This window comes from Triticum dicoccoides, chromosome 2B (genome assembly GCF_002162155.2).
Source record: "Triticum dicoccoides isolate Atlit2015 ecotype Zavitan chromosome 2B, WEW_v2.0, whole genome shotgun sequence".
NCBI classification, from domain to species: Eukaryota; Viridiplantae; Streptophyta; class Magnoliopsida; order Poales; family Poaceae; genus Triticum; species Triticum dicoccoides.
In genome coordinates, this window is record NC_041383.1 from 155,538,805 (window position 1) to 155,544,215 (window position 5,411).

A 5,411-nucleotide genomic window follows, 5' to 3' on the forward strand; every position below is an offset into this window, starting at 1 on the left:
CTTTGAACTAGCAGGCAGGCAGGCGGCAGTGCTACAGGCACTGAGTACTGCAAGTACGGCCAGAGATTCCTGTCGTTGCTGGCTTTTGCTATTAGTATTATATAAATATATATATCAGTGCTGTTCGGTAAGACCGAAGACCGAACCGATTTCTCGGTGCACCGGAACCTCGGTTTGGCATTGTTTTATTAATTTTTCGGTCAGTGATTACTCAAAACCGAACTGTTACAAAAATCGAAGAACCGCACCGATTGGTTCGGGGGAACCGAACGCCCAGTCCTAGTCGTGCCGAACGAGCACTTCAAGCGCTTGAGGTGCAGATGGTGCGCTCAAACCTCGTTGAAGATGATGGCCACGTGCTGCAGGTGCTCCCTCCATGATGAGCTGTAGATAAGAATGTCATCAAAGAAAACGAGCACAAACCGGCACAAGTAGGGGCGGAGCATGTCGTTCGTCAAAGCCTGGAATGTGGCTGGGGCATTGGAGAGGCCAAAGGGCATCACCAAGAACTCTAAGTGGCTGTCATGAATGCGGAAGGCCGTCTTCGCGACATTGTCCGGGTGCATCCGCACCTGGTGATATCCAGAATGGAGGTCGAGCTTGGTGAAGAAGCGTGCTGAAAGGATCGATATGGTTGACTAGAGGGGGGGTGAATAGGCAACTAACAATTTTTAAGCTTTTCTTTACCAAATTAAACTTTGTAACAAAATAGGTTGTCTAGATGTGCAACTAAGTGAGCAACCTATATGATGCAATAACAACTAGCACATATGCAAGCAATGGATGTAACACAAGAAGGCTTGCAAAAGTAAAGGCACGAAATAACCAAGAGTGGAGCCGGTGGAGACGAGGATGTGTTACCGGAGTTCCATCCTTTTAAGGGGAAGTACGTCTCCGTTAGAGCGGTGTGGAGGCACAACGCTCCCCAAAAAGCCGCTAGGGCCACCGTATTCTCCTCACGCCCTCACACAATGCGAGATGCCGTGATTTCACTATTGGTGCCCTTGAAGGCGGCGACCGAACCTTTACAAACAAGGTTGGGGCAATCTCCACAACAATCGGAGGCTCCCAACAACACCACGAAGCTTCACCACAATGGAGTATGGCTTCAAGGTGACCTCAACCGTCTAGGGTGCTCAAACACCCAAGAGTAACAAGATCCGCTAGGGATAAGTGGGGGGAATCAAATATCCTGTGGTGGAAGTGTAGATCGGGCCCTTGTCACCCAATCCCGAGCAAATTAACAAGTTTGATTGGCTAGGGAGAGAGATCGGGCGAAAATGGAGCTTGGAGCAACAATGGAGCTTAGAGGTGGAAGAGGTGGTCAACTAGAGGTAGAAGACACCCCTTATATAGTCGTGGGAAAAATCCAACCGTTATCCACATGTTCAGCCCGCGACACGCGGTACTACCGCTCCAGGGGCGCGGTACTACCGCGAGGCTGCGCGGTACTACCGTGGCCGACCACGGTACTTCGGCGACAGCAGCACAGACCGGAACTTGCCTGACTAGGGAGCAGTACTACCGCTCGCGCGGTACTACCACTCCCCCATGCGGTACTACCGCCAGGCAGGAAAGTCACGGCCTGGGAAGGGCGCGGATGAAATAAATTACATCCGTGCCTACTTCCGCTGAAACAGAGGTGGTACAAAAATCCGACGCGGTAATACCGCTCTCGAGGCGCGGTACTACCGTTGCGGGCGCGGATGTAAAAAATTACATCCGCGCCTACTACCGTGACGCAGCGGTACTAGGTAGGAGGGCCACAGTACTACGACTCCTGGGCGGTACTACCATGGGCCGCCATGGTACTACCGCGCTGGACGAGCGGTACTACCGTGGGTGGCGCGGATCTAAAAAATTACATCCGCCCCTACTACCGCACCGGAGCGGCACTAGGCCTGGGAGTCACGGTACTACGGCTCCAGAGCAGCGGTACTACCGTGACACACAGCGGTACTACCGCTTGTACTTGCGGTACTACCGCAAGTACAGCAGTAGTCGTCAGATTTTCGCACAACCAAGATAACGAAGGGAAGCTCCAAAATGCAGGGAAAGGAGGGACAAGTGTAGTGTTGATTCCACCCAAACCTTTCCGACGCGGACCCCCTCTTAATAGTACGGCTCTCCTACGACTCAAATCCACCAAAGAGAAACGTAGAACAACGCCGACTTCAATAGTCTCCGAGGGGCACCGAATCGTCTCGTGCCTAGTGATGAAGTATCTGAGAAACTCAAGGCACACGATTAGTCCGCAAAAGCATTGTCATCAATCACTAAAACACCTAAGGGATAAATATGCCCGTACAATCTCCCCCTTTTTGGTGGATTGATGACAACACGGGATTTGCACATAGATAAGATAATTTAGAGCAAGGGCAAACCCCACCTCTCTAAAATATAGACGGGCTCCCCCTAGATGTGTGCACTTTAGATGAATGCTTTGGACTGCATAGCACACAGACTAGGATCAATACTCCCCCTATATTTTAGAGACCAAGGCATGATAATAAGCATAGCATAGCATAAAGATAGCATGGCATAAAGATAGCACAATATAACACAAGCTCGCTAGGATAGATAGAGTGCATATGTCTTACACCATACGAAGTAAAGTAACCAAGGTTCGAACGAGAAAGCAACAAATAGTTCAACCAAGAGAGCAGCAAACACACGACACACATGACTCGCAAACTCGCAAATCCCTACACTCTCTCCCCCTTTGGCATCGAGACGCCAAAAAGGCAGAGAGGACACCTACACACACGAGGTGGCTCAAGCAGGGAACTCGTCCCAACCCTCTCCGTCGGACTCCTCTACAGCTGGGATGGTCTCCTCGACATCCTCCTCAGAATCAGTCCACCTGTAGCCTTGCTTCTCCATCCACTCGGCCTCAGGAGTGATGCGCTCCTCAGACCCGCCAGACACTTCCTCACCATAGAGCTGCATGATCTTGTTGTCCCGGCGACGACTCTCCTTGGACGCCACATGAGTCCTGTACTGCCCCTTGGCTTGCATGCAGAAGAGAGTCTTCATCTTGTCCTTCTGTTTCTTGGCCCATGATGGCATAGTGGCACTCCGGGAAGGCCTAGCAGCACGGCCCTCAGCAACATCCTCGGTGCCAGCATCCTCCTCATCAACAGCAGCCCTAGCAGCAGTCGCCTCGGCACGAGTAGCGGTGTTGGCCCAGTTGGATTTGATACGCAGACAGATGGGCTCATGGCGAATCCAGACAGGAGCAAGGAACTCCTCATCAGGGAACATCTTCTCCCAAGTCTTCGAGATCAGCAGAAACAGATAGGGCCCATAGATAGGCACCTTGCGGTTGAACACTGCAAACCGAAGCTCACACCACATGATGTGTGAGACATCAAGTGGCTGAGACTGAGACGAGCGAGCCTCCTCGCAAATAAGCATCATGTCCACCATATAGGCATGAACCTTGTCTTTGTCACCGATGCGAGGGAACAAGGAGTTGTGGAAGATACGATACATGATATCCAGAAAGAAGTTGAGCACCAACGTTGTCTTGCCATTGGAGAGCGCCTTCTCAACCATGAACGGAGTAAGCTTGTCCTTGTTGGCAGACTCAGCATTGCCATAGGGGCGAACACCCACTGGAGTGTTGAGCCCATCATCAGGAACATGGAGCAGATCCATGAACTCCTTCCAGGTAGCAGACAGTTGACGGCCATTGGTCATCTAGGTCATCCTCCTCTCTTCATTAGGGTGAAAATAAACTGAGGCAAAGAACTGACAGATAAGCTCAGGATCATAGTCAAGGTGGAAGGATATCACATGCTCAATGCCAAACTGCTCCACCAAGTCTAGAGCCTCTCCAAAGTAGTCACGGAACTTGTCCTTCCTCATGTGGTGCATATCAATCCACTTCACCTCCACGTAGGTATTCTGCTTGTTCTTGATGACATCCAGATAGATGTTGGTCTGTGCCTTGTTCCAGAACAGCTCACAGCCTCTGACAGTGGAACGCGGGTGCACATAAGGGTGAAGCTGCCTGAGACGGACATACTCAGTTGGGGCTATCTCATCCATGCCCTTAGCGGGCTCCTTGTGCTTGCTAGCAGAGGTCTTGACATTGCGCTTGGAGGTAGACGAGCCCTCTGGAACTTCACCTGGGTTGCGCAGACGCTTGGGAGCCAGTGTCACGACTGGGATTGGACCGGCGAGAGCCACCACCTTGGTCCATAGCAAGAGCACGTGGTGGGAACGATCCCACCGGTCGGAATCACGGGAAGGCAGCCGGTGGAGGAGATCCGGCGACGAACGCCGGCTCCGTTCTTGAGCGAGGGAGAGAAGGAGGCGACGTGGAGAGAGAGGACTGCGAATGGGTATGGGGAGTTAGAACTCCCCCTGCCCGTCCTTATCCCCACGCGCTCGAACCGGCGTGGTAGTACCGCGTATCATCGCGGTAGTACCGCTCGGGCGGAAGTACCGCGCCGAGGCGGTAGTACCGCCCAACCAGGCGGCAGTAAAACGGTAGTACCGTGCTCCCGCAAGCGGTAGTACCGTGGCTGGCTGCGGTAGTACCGTGAACTCAAGTCACCGCAAGTTTCAACAAGAGAAGAAAAAGTCGTTGCACGGAAACTTTTCACACACAAGAAACCACAAGATCACGCACAAACCAGAGGCAAAAAGACAACAAGAAACCACCAAGAGACAAAGCCTCTCGAAGAGAGAGGGCGGTGGCCGAAGCCACCTATGTTTGAGTCGGACGGTATGGCACCGCGAAGAATTATCCTTGGGCCCATGACCAAAACTCGTCTTTGAAGCACAAGTACCATAAAAAATGGCTAATGTGAAAGAGGTGATCGATTTATGCATAATGGGGGAAGGGAGAGTTCATTGAGAGAACACCACTCCCCCTATGTCAATGCCTACACCTAAACTAGACAACAAGTAGAGTGTGGTGAAAGGTGCACGGGTTCAAGTCACATTGCTCAAATCAATGATATTTAGCTCATGCCTTAACTCGCGAAATCTTGCTTCATCCAAGGGCTTCGTGAAAATATCTGCAAGGTTATCATGAGTGTTCACATACTTGAGCTCGATCTCCCCTCGCCTAATGTGATCCCGAATGAAGTGATACCGAATCTCAATGTGCTTCGTCTTGAAATGTTGCACCGGGTTGAGAGAAATCTTAATGGCACTTTCATTGTCACACCAAAGAGGCACTTTGTCACAAATGACACCGTACTCCTTTAAAGTTTGCCTCATCCATAGGAGTTGAGCACAACAACTACCGGCCGCCACATACTCCGCTTCGGTGGACGAGAGAGACACACAACTTTGCTTCTTGGAAGACCAACTTACCAAAGAGCAACCAAGAAATTGGCACCCTCCGGAGGTGGACTTCCTATCCACTTTGTCTCCCGCCCAATCGGAATCTGTGA